The following is a 16,078-nucleotide window of genomic DNA, read 5'->3' on the forward strand; positions in this document are numbered from 1 at the left end:
TTAAACAATGCTGCACTCCATGTATATTTTAAAGGCAAAAGGTGATCAAGTTTATTAAAACAATCAGGAAAGAAAACTTTACAGAAAACATTCCAATAATACAAACATTTAGAGGCTAATTTTTATAACCCTTTAAAAATTAAATTCTCTATAAAATTTAGTTAGGGAAGGATGCTACATGGTTGTTTTCCATTAAGGTTATTATATTAAACCACTCTTATACCATGAGAAAATTAATATAGTGTATTAAGCTGTTTGCCTACATTATTATACATTAGGCTGACATTTCGCTGATGATGGATATCAGTAAGATATTCATCATTTATTAGGCTTTTTGCCACCAAGTAGGCGAACAGCCTAATAAACTATATTAATTTTGATGTGGTATAAGAGTGGTTTAATATAATAATAACCTTGATCTCTATAAAATTATTAAATACAGATCCAACTGCCCATAATCTGCATCCACATGGTGTCACAGAAATGACACATACCCAAAGTGAGGAAATACTCTGCTACTGTTGAATGTGATTATGTAGTGCACAAATTCCCATTGAAAAATGTTCTTATAAATACCAAAGTAGAATATATTTCATCAATTGGCGAAATTTTTTTTTTTATTACTAATGAAAACCCCAAACACAAGAGGTATTACAACCTATAGTAATTTGAGTACCATGCATGGGTTGGAGGTTGAGAAGATGAAAATTCAGAGATTGGACATTTGACTTGAACTTCAGTAGATTGTAATTTTCAGGAAATATGTATGAAGGAAGGTTTTTAACAGAAATTAAATGAATAAATGAGGAAGAAAAAAGTTGGTTCTGTGAGCTTGAAGTTGGACAGTAAAAGGACGTTGAATTGTTGCAGCATGTATTTGGACTGGTTTGGAAGAGAGAGCAAGAATTATAGAAGCCAATTCAGAAGAATAGTGCCCACGGATGTATCTATAGAAAAGGCGTGCAGCAGAAACAGAATGTCTGCGAGACAGAGTGGAGAAGCTCTGTTGGAGATGAGTCATTAATTAACCTAACTTCCCTCTTTTGAATGGAATCTAGAATCTTGAGAGAAGTTTTGGGAGCACCACCCCAAATGTGGGAACAATATTCCTTGGTTTGGCAGGGCAGATTTGCAATTTCTACAGAGTGAACAGCTGTTTGGAAGAAAAGTAACACCCAGAGTGAAAGAGAAAACCCAGTTCTTTAGATGCAGAAAAAGCAATATTTTTAATGTGCCAAGAGAGAGAGAGAGAGATTAGAAGTCAAAGTAATCCCCAATAGAGGTATATGGCCCTGCCTAGAAATCAGTGTCATCGAAAATAAGCATAGGATCAGAAGAATCCTTTTTGTCAGATATAAGACAGGACTAAGTTTTAGAAGGATTGAAATCAACTAAGTTATCTTTGCCCCACTGGAGAATTACTTGGAGATCATCATTTAATAAATTGGTGGTGGTTATTTGAGAAGTTGAAGCTGTTTGAGCAGGGCAAGGTTTTTCAAACTGGAAGGTGGAATGCAATGTGCTATCATCAGCAAAACTATGATTAGGATTTCCCGTCAATGGAAGAAGGTCATTAATGTACAAGAGGAAAAGAATGGGAGAAAGAACTGAACCTTGGGAACACCAGCATTAGTGGAGAAGTTAGAAGACAGAGAGCCATCTACCATCACCCGCAGTGAGTGGTCAGAGAGAAAACTGGATATTCACTTACAAAAAACAGTTGGCAAACCATAAGATAGAAGCTTATTTAGAAGATCTTTATGCTGTATGAAGTGTTTGTTGTTGTTTGCTATTTGGTTTTTAGGAGCATTAGCAACTAAGGCCATATTGCTCTGGGGATATGTGGTGGTCATTCCCTGACCTTTCCGTATTTGGTGGTCTCGGGCTCGAACCTCAGTCTAATCAAGAAGCAGTGTGCTACACACTGCTGCTCCTGCCCACCTGGCTACAGAGGCACCTATGCTGTATGAAGTAATGAAATTTTTGGATATGGCACACCCATGGTAAGAATATACCCAGCTCTTTGGCATAACATGGCTTTGATAATGTGACCTGCATACACACCACTCAGACTCCCTCCAGTCACTATCTGGCAGAGTAGAGGCATAGGGTATAGTGTTATTTGTAATGTGGCTCTGGGGGTTTCCCCCCCAACTCCATGTCAGGCAATGTGATGAATACAAAACAATACAATACAAAAACTCTAAAGGCTAGATTTATGTAGGTTAGTGTTCATGTAGTATTAGTATGTGGTTTTGTTGAGATTATATGCTAGCTGATATTGTAGCAATAGGTTCAATCCGGTGTACTAACTAGTGGCTGGCTTGCGAACACCATTTTAGAGCTGCACCCTCGAAATGCAAGGAAGATTGTAATCGCCATGATGTCCATCATAACCTCAAAAGACGTCAATCATACTGCATGAGGGAAGGGAGTAGGGAGGTTTACTAAAGCTCTGAAGACTAAACATGGGGTCCATCACTTCAAGCCTCCAGTAAGCAAAGTGGTGGTATTGCGCCAGTTAATGAGAATCATCTGCCACTAAGTATTGCCTGGTAACAGAGTGGCGGCATTCCTCAGTGTGGTGTGGACGGCACACCTCGACTCCTGCTTACCTTTGTTCACATCTGGATGTACACCCCCACAGTGTGTTAGGTGTCGTATTTCAGGACTTGCACATGGGAGTTATACCCAGGGTTACTAACAGTCCCACCATCGTGAAGGTGCAAGCAGAGCATTTGGCTGTCACAGACCGACCGGACTTCGCTGAAATTAGGTCCACTTGACTTGAGTGTCACCCAAATATCAGTTCCACCAGCATTTTAGAATCCCAGGTAGCCAGCACAGCTTAGCATATCGGAGAGATTGTCTGCAATACCCTCAAGGACCATGACGAATTTCTTAACAATGGCAAATATTTGCTACTTAATAATTTATTTTCAATTTTTAAATATTTTGTGGACAACTTCCAGTACTTCTTGATGTTATTAAAACATAGATGAAGCAAAAGATTTTTACAGGATCACTTCTGTCACTTTTAGAGTGAAAATGTACCAAATGCTATTATAAAAAAAATTGACATACAGTGGTCTTCGCTTGAGGAAATAACAAATTAACATGGAAACTTGAAATGTGTTATCCCAAATCATGCTTGAGATTATTCTCTTGCTGAGTGCAAGAGAATATTCAGCCAGGTGAGAAGACCAACAATTGAGTTCAGATTGTCTCTTTCATGTGAAGCTTTGGTAATGATTTTTACAGCCTAATCATTACAGACCTAATATAGACCATTGCTATAGCATATGTTTCATTATCACCAATAGTGACATTCCCACAGTGGAGATCTCAGTTCCCACTAGAAGTAGGTATATATTTAGTGACTCTTTAGGAAATATGTTGTGCAAAAAGGACAGGTGGAATAAGAGCAGGATATGTCTGCCAGAAGTTAATAACATTGTAGAGCAGTTATCTTTTAAGGGCACAGATGGTGGGTTGTACCTGTTGCTACTAATGATATTAAGAATAGAAGAACTAAGGATTTATTTAACACAGCTATAGAGCAATGTTGAGAAAAAGTTATGAGTTAGGATTAAATTTGAAAGAATTTGCAATTTTCTGCAGACCCGATAGACAGGAGTACATAATCAGAGCGTTATTAGTCAGTCAGGCCCTGTAGAGACTGTTCAAGGTTCACAGGGTGGAAGTTTTTCTCTTCATGGTTTGTACTTAACAAGTAAGACTGTTTCTACATAGATAGGATACATTTCAGTAGAACGGGTGCAAGAATATTTGCTGATGCTATGCAGCAGTGTTAGGTGGGTTGGAGACCTGTCAGTTTGGGCAATACAGAGCCTAATAGATTTAACAGCAGCCAAAAAACAAAGTGATTGTTGTGCTGCTTCTATTGGGACATATAGCAGCTTGGAAAGCAGAGATTTCAAGATATGCTGGACGCTCTCATGATACAGGCAAATACATGGGCTGTGTTAGGCTTGCTAAAAGAAAAACCAGGTACCCATATACTTTCTTGTACACTAATGCTAGGAATATAGTACATTAATTTGAAATACTAGGTAAGTCATCAGATGTTGACATTATAGAGATATCACAAACATTGTGCCACTCAGACATAAGGGATGTGGAATTTGAATATGATCGTGCAGTATGAACAGGAAGGACAAACAGGACAGGATGTGGAGGGAGATATACTCTTGGTTAAGTAAAACAGAGAATAAAGCAGTTCATCCAGCTGACTTGAGTGGCTGATGCAACATTGTTAGTTTAATGTGACATACACTGTGAAAGCAAAAATGAGAGTAGAAGGGTGTTTATAGGCTAAAGGATTGTAATGAGTATGATGAACGGCTTTTAGAGTTAAATCACATTGTCTTGTAATGGGATATTTTAATTTTCCAGATATTGACTGAGATTTTGTGGGTTGGTTACTCACACAGTAGAAAAAATTATCTAGATTTATTGGATGACTGCTTTCTTCAGCAGCATGTTAGACAAGCAACAAGAGAAAGCAGTAATCTTGATTTGATTGTCAGCACTGACCCTTCATAAATTAAATCTCCAAATAAGGAATCACTAGACTGTAGTGATCACAATGTATTGAAGTGGGATCTTTTTAAAGATATAACTACTGTTAAGGGTAAATGTAATTACGGTGTATTTAGACATTTTTTAAATTCTTTTCAGTGAGACTGACTGATGATGTTAATAACCGGAAACTATAATTGACAGCATTCAGGAAAGTAATCATAGAGTAATGATAGTAATTATAAGGCCCAATGTTCAATCTAATGGATGAAAATGAACTGATGAAACTAGTGGCAGAGAAGAAAAGTGCATGGGATGATTATAAATCATCAAAAGACAGACACCTACAGTAAGTATAAACTAGTCTACAGTCAAATCACTGAAATAGTTAGGCAAGCTATGATAAGTTATGAGAAGTCTTTGGCCAAGAATACAAAGCAAATTAACAAAATTCTTTGTTTATGTTAATACTAGAAGGAAAATAATGATTCATGTTGACCCTAAATACGAATTGCATAACTCTTGAAGTTATGCCATTCAGTGGCACACTATGGCCACAGATGCCGATGCACCTAATAAATCCCCAAACAAACAAACAATATGCCATTTATATGCACAACAAACTAAATGAATATTTTGCTAGAAGATTTTTTGATAACTTGAGGGAAATGGAAGAGAAATTGTTGAAGTCAAAAGTTAGTATGCTTAAATCAGAATGTCATTTAATGGGAGAGTTTAACTTTCCAAATATTGTCTGGAACTTGTGAATTGGCCACTTGCACAAAGCAGAATTTTTTTGGATTTATTGGATGACTGCTTTCTGCAGCAACAGCATGTCAGAGAGACAAGAAAAACTAATACTCTTTATCTGATTGTCAGCAGCTTCATACATTAAAATTCTTCAGATAAAGGAACCACTGTCTGCAGTGCACCTGGGGCAGCTGGAATCTGTCCACTTATATTTAAAGAAGCAGCAAAAGAGGTAAACAGGCCATAATTATGGAAGCATACTTTGATTCAATGAAGACCTGTATAGATTGGAGTATGCAAGTGTCTGATCTACTTATAAAGGTGGGATCAGAGGGAAAATTGAGAATCTGTAGACTTGTAATCTTGACTTCTCTTCCAGGGAAAATAATAATCAGTGGTTAAAGAAATACAGTAGGATCATCTTGAAAGAAATTAAATTACACAGAAATGATAACATGTATTTGTTAAAGGATCTTGTCCAACCAATCTGATTTGCTACTATGATGTAGTAATAATACAGGAACTGGATGCAAAAATTAATTTTGTCATCCTATACTTATATTTCAAAGAAGCATTTGACACTGTTCCACACGAAAGACTGCCATACCGATTTGCAGTCTGGTATTAGGAGCAAGTTGCTGCTATGGATAAAATGGTGGTAGAGTGATAGAAGATGGTATTGTTGTAATTGCAAATGATACATGACTGAGATTGGTTGACACACAAGTGACCATAACAAGAAAGTGACCTAAGGTGTGCAACTTTTAGAACTTAAGCACTGATGACAGTATTAGAGAGCAGTTAACATTAATGCTGCAGAATGTCAGGAAAGCACTTTTTTGGCCGCAAATTTCACCACTACATGAATATAATGAAAATAATGATCCAAGCCCATGGAGATGCTTTGGTCACAATGGCAAATAATGTGATTAAAATCTCTCTCTCTCCCATTTCTTCTATATGACACTTTGCCATAATTAATACTTCATAATTCCACAATGATGCAAGAAACTTAAGAATTTACATGCTCAAATACAATATCTTAGAATGTGTTTGAACTCGGCCATTGAAAACATTTAGAGTTCAAATGCTCAGTTTTCACATGATGCAGGAGACCTATATTTACTAGCTCTCTTTATCTAATGGCTGATTAATATCTGATGACAATAGACCACAAGAATGTAATAACTGATTTTTTTTCCCTAAAAAAAATAACCATTGTAATTATAAACTATATAAACAGAATTTCAGGTTGCATTGCCAACCCTACTGCAGATTTATTAGAAGAAATCTTCAGTAGAATTGGAAATGTGAACGAAGTCAAAGGTGTTCAAAAAAAAAAGTTATTATTAAGGAACTGGATAATAAATATTTGAAAAGTTGTTTTTAAAAATGCATAACAAACTATTATTTAAAATGCTGGAGGTCATTATTGGAAACACACACAAATCAATAATTTTAGTGATGACAATACTGCTTTGGAATATCACATAATTTAGATATTTAATAAATACTAAATTAATTGCATATGAAGCTCTATGACTCCTTCCTCTGAGGTAAATGAATCTGAACGTACTAAGAGAGATGAGATTACTAATATATCAGTTTGGTGCACAATAATGCAATGAACTAAAACCAAATGAAGACAAAGAATATGGATTGAGGGTTACTGCAGGGTTTCTTGGAGTGAGTAGCCTGAAGGTTGTCAAATGGTGAAAGCCACTTGAAAATCTTCAGGCTACTCAAAAGTTTTTTGCCATTAACCATGCAGACTGTTGGAATAGAGAGAGGGTGAAGTGTGGATGCTTGCTTCAGCATTTAATTGTTGGTTCAGAGGCATTGCCTTTCTGTTAATATTATCAGTTGATAAAGCTTTATCTTGGATGTTAAATTAGATGTTCAGTGGTTTCTGTCTGTGATTGCATCTGTGTAGTGGATTTAGAGGAGTTCAGCCAAGTCACAGTCACGGTATTGTTACTGATCTGGCATCCAACCACTGAAATTTGGTGATTTCTTATCTAAAATCCAACTGATTTCTAACATGCTGTTTGTGCACTGGTAGATCCACAAGATTTATATTGGTGTGTGCATGTGTAGGGAACTTCTGACATACACAGTATTCATTGAGGGATGTTCAAATACAATTGATCATATAGTTTGAAGGATTATTTAGTCTTATATTGTTTTTTTTTTTTTTTGGTAGTTGTTGGTGCATAGGCTTCTGTGGACATAATGCACCTTTCCACGGTTTTTGCAGTACTTTGAACCAAGCCTGAGGCGGGAATCGAACCCGCAACCTTTGGGTTGCCAGGCCGGGTGGGTAAAGTGCCTGCCTGGCAACCTTTGGGCTGCCAGGCAGGCACTTTACCCGCCCGGCTAGCCTGGTCAGCTCTTATATTGTAGTAGATAATTAAGTTGTGTTACAGCAGAGACCTCAGCAACTTTACAAGCAAGGATTTGATACTTGTGATACCTTGCCCACACTGCTGAGTTGATATATCTGGAAAATTAATCATTTATAATTATGAACATTTAAATCACCAAGGAAAATTAGACTTATAAAACTTTAAATAAGGCTTTCTTTAAAAAAGTTTTAAAGAAAGGAAAAAACAAGCTCTAAGGGACATGTACAAATTTGTATGTCAAAAGAAATTTATGATTTACAGCATCTATAGGTTCTTATGAGCTTCCTAAGACTCATAAGAACCTTTTGCAAATTCCTTACAAAATAATCCACTCTGAAACTATTTAAATTCAAGCTCTTGCTGACATTTTCATGACCGCCTTGTAGGCTTCGTACACATACACAAAATTATGTATGTATACAAAACATACAGATTGGTTGAAACATGCTATAATCTTAAGTAGTACAGATTGTAGTTTAGATTTTTGGAATTTAGTTTTACGGATACCTGGGATTATGTAGAAAAGGGCAAAATTTTTAGTTTCATTTCAAAACATAGTTCTACTGCCCAGTCAAAATTAATTATGGGATTGAATTGTATCAGGGCATGCAGTGTTTGATTTAATATACGTCTCATTGTAAGGTTCCATACAGAAAAGGGTTTACAGGAGAAGTTATTCATGAGTCTCCATTTAGAACACTGTTGCATGAGTAATTACTAAATCCAACAAAGCACTGCAAAATCTGTAAGAAAATGGCCTGCAGAAACAAATAATTGTTGTTGGACAAGTGTGAAGAGAACATTGTATCACCCCATATTATTTATTCTAACCTAAAACTCAGAGTGTGGAAACAGTTTATGCTGTGTCAAACCATGCTACATATAGTAAAGGCAAATTGATGCATCGAAGCCAGACTTATTCAGCATCAGCCTAGGGGGGGGGGGCATGTATCTAACCCTTTCCATAATGTCTCTAGGTAGTAATTTGTTCCAACAATTAATGATTATTGTTCCATTGGCTAAAAGAGGATTTTGTTAAACCAATCAGTGTCTGTCTTTTTAAGTACGTGTGAAACTTGCCAAAGAAACAAGATATCATGGTTATTTAATGTGCTCTGGCCTTAAATTTCTTGTTGGGAAACTTGTACCCAACAAACCAGTCTCTCTCTCTCTCTCTCTCTCTCTCTCTCTCTCTCTCTCTCTCTCTCTATAGGAATGCTTTCTCGTTCGCTGCACATTTTACGGGGAAAATAATGGAGTCACTGGTTAAAGAACCATGCAGGATCATCTAGACAAGACTGCAGTAATAATTCAGACACAACATGGATTTGATAAGGGAAAGTCTTGTCAAACAGATTTGATTTGATACTATGAAGTGGTTAAAAAGGAGCTGGATGCAAAAAATAATTTTGATATATACTTGGATTTCAGGAAAGCTTTTGATACTGTTTTGCATGGAAGACTACTGTACAAATTGATGCAGTATTGTATTAAGGGCAAGTTGCTACAATGGATAACAGTGTAGTTGAGTGGGAGAAGACAGAGTGGTAATCAGTGGACACTGCTCTTCGTGGGCTAATATTATTGGTGGAGTCCCCCAGGATTCGGTGTTGGGCCCACTGTTGTTTTGTATATTCATCAGTGATATTGATGAAGGTATATCTAACTTAATATCAAAGTTTGCAGATGATACTAAGGTTGACAGAGTTGTTAATGACAGTAATGGCAGTGTGCTACTGCAACAGGATCTGATAAAGTTGGGAAGATGGGCTGAGAAGTGGCAACTGAAGTTTAACATTGACAAATGCAAAGTACTGCATATGGGTAGACGTAACCCCAGAGAAATGTACCAACTGTGTGGTACAGTCAGTCCTCGTATAACACGTATTTACACTACACGAATTCGATCATACATGATTTATAAATAGGGGAACGATATCTTATATAACACAAACCGAATTCCCTTATGCACAATTCGCCTTCGTGTTTACAAGAAATGGCAGTCGAACGCAGACTCACCCCAACCGAAAACGCAACACGATAGGAATGAAGAGAAGATTCTGAAAATGTATTTATGTTTTTTATATCAGTGAAGGGGAAACACATTTCACCATAATAACGTAAAAACCCACACAATCCCAGCTATCGGTATAGTCGCAAATGCAATTAGATCGAGTTCACTACCAGTTTATAACAGATTCCACTAGCAGAAACGAAACTGGAAATTGTTTTTATTGTTTTATGGTAGTAACCTCCAGAAATGTGCTTTAGTAAAATGTGGGGTGTTAATAGTGTATCTCTGCCTTTACGGTGTTGTTTATTCAGTTGCTACACGCGTGCAGCTTTGTTTATGTGTATCAAGTGTGCCTCCTCGTTTTGTAATTGTGCTTTATTCCCTAAAAATGAGTAAAATACTTAAAAGGTGTGAAAAGGAAGCGTCCTGGTGAAGACACTGCAGATTCAGAGAGAAAAAGAAAAGCAATATCAATAAACAGAAGAAGACTGAGTCAAAAATTCTTACCCGGGAAAATTTGTAGTGGCCTCATACTATGGTTTGTGGCCAAAATCACACCGGCCTCCAGCCCACCGTGGTTTCCCCGGTAAGGCTTATGGCCAGTCCGCCTCTGCCGATAGAGAAAAAATATGAAATTGTGAAACGCTTTGAGCGAAATGAAAGACCATGTGATATTGCACGTGCTACAGACTTAAATGAGGCAACGCCGAGAATTACAAAGAATGCAGAGAAAATAAAAACAACTTTCATAGCAGGAACAACTCAAAGTGTAATTAAAATCCATTAGATTAAGACACAAAGAATTGGAAGAGATGGAACAGCTGTCATCTGTTTGGATAGAAAATCAAACAAAAAACGAGTTTGCTTACGATAGAAGCAAAAGAATTAGCAATATTTTATTACGTAATTGTCGTAATAAAATGCGTAAGTATTTTATTCGTAAAAAATACGTATTTTTTATTATAATTTATATTATAATAAAATATAATATAATAATAATAAAAAATATAAAAATTATAATATTATTTTTTATTACGTATTTTAATCTTTATAAAATACGTAAATGTTTTATTACGATTATTTATTGTTTTTGGTAATGTTTTGGTTACAAACGTGTGTTCAATCTTGGGTGGCCGGCACCTAACCCTATTTTTCCCATAGGGCCTGTTGTTTATATTGCATGATTTTGCATTGCACGAGGGTTTCTAGGAACACAACTATCGTGCTATACAAGGACTGACTGTATTGCACTTAGGGTGGTAGAAAAGGAAAAATACCTGGGAGTAATTGTGCAGTCAGTTATGAAGTTTTCTGAGCAGTGCAGGCAGGCTGCCAGAGGAAGTTATGGGGTGTTGTCAATGATATACAGGAATTTTGCTAGAGTACTTATACAAAGGTGATTATCCAATCACCTTTGTATAAGTACTCATGGCCATGCCTTGAGTGCTGCATTCAGGTCTGGGGGGCCTCATTTTAGGAAATATGTAGAGTTGCTTGAGCAAGTACAGAGAAGGGCTACAAGATTGGTGAGGGGAAACAATGGGGTCTTCTTACCAAGAAAAGTTGTTTAAGTTCTGCAAATTAAGCATGTGGAGACTAGGCTCAAATCAGATCACCTGCAAAGTGATCTGATTGAGGTGTATAATGCCTTGAATGGGTTGAGCAGGCTCAATTCTGATGGGATTCTTCCTCTGAACCCGAGGGGGCATAAATTCAAATTGAGGAAAGACAGTTGCAGAATAGATGTGCAGAAATTTGTCTTTAGCCAGCAGGTAGTTGATCACTGGAACAAACTTCCATCAGTCATGGAAATTGATAGCTTAAATAAATTCAAGGAGGAACTGGACAAACTTATAGAGTGAATGGATGAGCGAAATGGTTTTTTTGGCTGATGCTACATAAGCTTGCTTTCTTGCAACACATGCCTCTACTACAATATATCCACATTCTTCCTGAACTTCAAGCTCCAAACTGTGCATAGTACTCAAGATGTGACCAGAACCAAGGCTTTTATAGTCATATTATATAATAATTATCTCTTTGTCCATAATAGCAAACTTTCTCTACATTGTAGATTAAACACCACATGCCATCCTGTGGTGGCTTGTCCACACTGTTGAGAGAACTACATGTCATAATGCACAATTGTTCTGGAGTCCTTTTCATCATCAACTGCCTTAATTTTATTGTTTCTCAGATTATAAGATAATATGGGATTACTGTTACCTTACATTTCCCAATATTGTACTTTAAATGCTATTTTTCAAATTAATTTGGTCTTATTGAAGCATCATACTGCAGTTATTTACGATCGTCCTAACTTTTTTGCCATTAGCATACTTTGACATCAAGCACGATATGCCTTTATCAATTTTAATTTCAACACATATTAGAAATAACTTATATAACTGCTTTTAAAATGTCATGGTAGACAATATTCATCCAGTTTTGGAATGCTTTGTGATTAATATTGTACTTCAATCTTAAAAAACACATCTTAGAACTACAGGATAATTTCATTATAACCCAAGTGGATAAAGCTTCCAACAACTTTGCTATTTTCTGCAAGCAATTTTCCTTCACTAAACTTAAAAATGAAATAGAAAATAGCTCCACATTTATGCTTTATCATCTTAATCCTACTTCCACTATTAAAAAAAAAAACTTATAGCCTTACACAAAAAACTACATGCTATATTACACAACTCCACTCTTCTCTTTCTATATATAGTAGCCAAATTTCATAAACAATCTGTTGGTTTTAGATTCGTTACCAGTGCTAAAAACAGTGACTATTACCTCCGAGGTAAGTAATTCTTTAAATACCTAATACCATTTTTAATAATCTTTCTGTGCATGAATTATAAGCAATAACTAAGCTGTCATTAACACTTTTAGATTTCATGTTACTATATCTAGCATAAAAACCTAAGATTTCACAAATCTTTTTACTTCAATACCTCACAACTTACTTGTGTTTGTGCATAAACAGCTCTATTACAAATACAAAGAAATTAAACATCGGCGAAAATTTATGGAACAATTATATTAATCTCTGTATACTTAATTTTATTTTCAATGGCAAACATAGATACAAACAGACCATTGGAGTACCCGTGGGTTCTCAAAATTCCAGTTTAGTTTCAAATTTATTCTTACAATACAGTCAGTCCTCACATAGCATGATAGTTGTATTCCTAGAAACCCTCGTGCAATGCAAAATCATGCAATATAAACAACAGGCCCTATGGGAAATATAGGGTTAGGTGCCGACCACCCAAGATTGAACCCACATTTGTAACCAAAACATTACCAAACACAATAAATAATCCTAAAAATAATTATTAGGAGTAAGTATTTTATTACGTATAATAATAAATAATCGTAATAAAATACTTACGTATTTTTTTATGATTATTTATTATTATACGTAATAAAATACGTAATACGTAAGTATTTTAAGTAATATGTAAGTATTTTATTACGACTATTACGTAATAAAATATTGCTAATGCTTTTACTTCTATCGTAAGCAAACTTTTTTTTTTTTTTTTTTCTATCCAAACAGATGACAGCCATTCCATCTCTTCCAATTCTTGGGTCTTAATCTAATGGATTTTAATTACACTTTGAGTTGCACCTGCTATGAAATTTTTTTTTTTTTTCTCTGCATTCTTTGTAATTCTCAGCATTGCCTCATTTAGGTCTGTAGCACGTGCAATATCACATGGTCTTTCATTTCGCTCAAAGCGTTTCACAACTTCATATTTTTTCTCTATCGAAAGAGGCGAACTGGGCATAAGCCTTACCGGGGAAACCCCAGTCGGCCGGAGGCCGGTGTGATTTTGGCCATAAACGCTAGTATGAGGCCACTACAAATTTTCCTGGGTAAGAATTTTTGACTCAGTCCGCCTCTGTTTATCGATATTGCTTTTCTTTTTCTCTCTGAATCTGCAGTGTCTTCACCAGGACGCTTCCTTTTCACACCTTTTAAGTATTTTACTCATTTTTAGGGAATAAAACACAATTACAAAACGAGGAGGCACGCTTGATACACATAAACAAAGCTGCACGCACGCATGTAGCAACTGAATAAACAACATTGTTAAGGCAGAGATACACTATTAACACCTCACATTTTACTAAAGCACATTTCTAGGGTTTACTACCATAAAACAATAAAAACAATTTCCAGTTGCCTTTCTGTTAATGGAATCTGTTATAAACTGGTAGTAAACTTGATGTAATTGCATTTGCGATTATTCCGATAGCTGGAATTGTGTGGGTTTTTATGTTATTATGGTGAAATGTGTTTTCCCTTCACTGATATGAAAAACAAATACATTTTCAGAATCTTCTCTTCATTCCTATCGTGTTGCGTTCAGTTGGGGTGATTCTGCGTTCGACTGCCATTTCTTGTAAACACAAAGGCGAATCGTGCATAAGGGAATTCAGTTTGTGTTATATAAGATATCGTTCCCCTATTTATAAATCGTGTATGATCGAATTCGTGTAGTGTAAACACGTGTTATGCGAGGACTGACTGTACTGTGAAGATGTATATACTACAAGCAACCCAAATCATAACTTTTTAGCATTTCAACATGTAGATGACATCCTAGTTTTAAACATAAATTTTGAACCTATAGCTAAAGCAATATACCCTAGTGAATTTGTATTGAATAAAGAGAACACAAATAATCATATTGCCAATTTCTTTGACCTTAATATTACCCTCAGCAATACTTCTCTTCCACATATAACTTATTTGATATAAGAAATAAATTTAACTTTAATATTATTTACCTCACCAATCGGAATACAATATTTTTATCAAAATACATAAAAATATTATCTATACTCAAATTATCAGACTTGCTAACATATGCATTAACCATATATTATTCACCAATTCCTTGCACCAACCAGGCTAGCCGGGTGGGTAAAGTGCCTGCCTAACAACCCAAAGGTCACGGGTTCGAATCCCGCCTTGGGCTTGGATCAAAGTACTGCAAAAATCTTGGAAGGTGCATTATGGCCACAGAAGCCGATGCGCCAACAACTACCAAGGGAGGAAAAAAAAAAAAAAAATGCCTACTATGCAATAAATTAATTAAAAACAATATCCATGTTTATTTTATCAACTACAATTTTAATATTGTTGCTCGTTTTATCAAACATACATTTGGATATAATTTGCTTCTACCAGGTCAGTTCTAATGAGTATTTATATAGATGTAATATTGTATGGTGGTATTTCCACTACTTCACATGACTTCCTATGGAATGATCTCTATGCTTTTTACTCACTACATTTCTTACCCTTTTTACAGACTTTAACCTTTACCTTATATTTTTAATTAGATCTTTCATGAAATCATTTATAATTATATTTATAATTATACTGTCATTCTGACGTGTCTTGATGACAGTTCATATTATACTATCAGGTACTTCTGCCAATATAGTTTTGTTAGTTACATTTTGTATTTATTTAACTTCACTTCTTATCTTGGATTTTCAAGGACCATTATATATTGAATTCCTCTGCATGCTTCTCTGAAGAATTTATTGTTACCTTGTTCACCCTACGTAGTATTTTATATCTCAGATCTACCAATATTTTTGCTATTTGAATATGTCACTATGGATCTTATACTATCCTTCCCTTTTGATATCAGTTAGTTCTTTCGAAGATTTTCACCTAAGGATTTCATGTTGTTCATGTCATTTTTACAACTGGTATTCCGTATTTTTACAACTGGTATTGATCTACAGTTATCATCTAGCCATCTGTAATTGTTCACTTCCAATTGTGTAAACAGTTCTATCTTGGGTTTTTAAAAAAAAAAAATTATACTGTAGTAAGGCTTTCCTTATACAGTCTCAAAAGCTTCTGATGCATAATGACCCTACCATTTAGACTTCAGTCAATTAATTTTGAACTGCGTTCTTCCTTCGTGCTCTTATTTTTTAATGCTGGAGCCTTTAGCAGCTATTTTATTGTATTTGGATCTACTAGACGTGTCATTCCCATATTCAATTATTTTTATGAAATATATATTATTATTTCATCTTTGGATCTTTCTATTCTAATTTTTCTTAATATTTTCAACTTTTTCATCTACAAAATCTAGCCATACTAAGTATATCTTTCAGATATCTATTTGCACTATATACTTTTGTGTCACTATAATTATGCTGTATGTTTTTAAGAGCGCATTTGCTATAAATTATTGCAAGTTCCAAGCATTCTTTCTAATGTGTTACTGTTTTGGCGTTCAGTTATATGGATCAATCCAACTACAGTTTTATATCTTAAATGGATATTTTCCACGCTGTTTTTTCCTACCTCAACTATTTACTA

General features: G+C 35.4%; 1 protein-coding gene across 1 annotated transcript in view; it reads left to right on the top strand.

Annotated features, from left to right (window-relative positions):
• Window positions 1-16,078, top strand: part of Uggt (UDP-glucose-glycoprotein glucosyltransferase) — an 820,111-nt gene that overhangs the window by 495,481 nt on the left and 308,552 nt on the right. The gene's annotated exons all lie outside the window — the stretch shown is intronic.

The sequence above is a fragment of the Mastigoproctus giganteus genome, chromosome 1 (genome assembly GCF_048544385.1).
Source record: "Mastigoproctus giganteus isolate SK-2022 chromosome 1, ASM4854438v1, whole genome shotgun sequence".
In the NCBI taxonomy this organism is placed as follows: Eukaryota; Metazoa; Arthropoda; class Arachnida; order Uropygi; family Thelyphonidae; genus Mastigoproctus; species Mastigoproctus giganteus.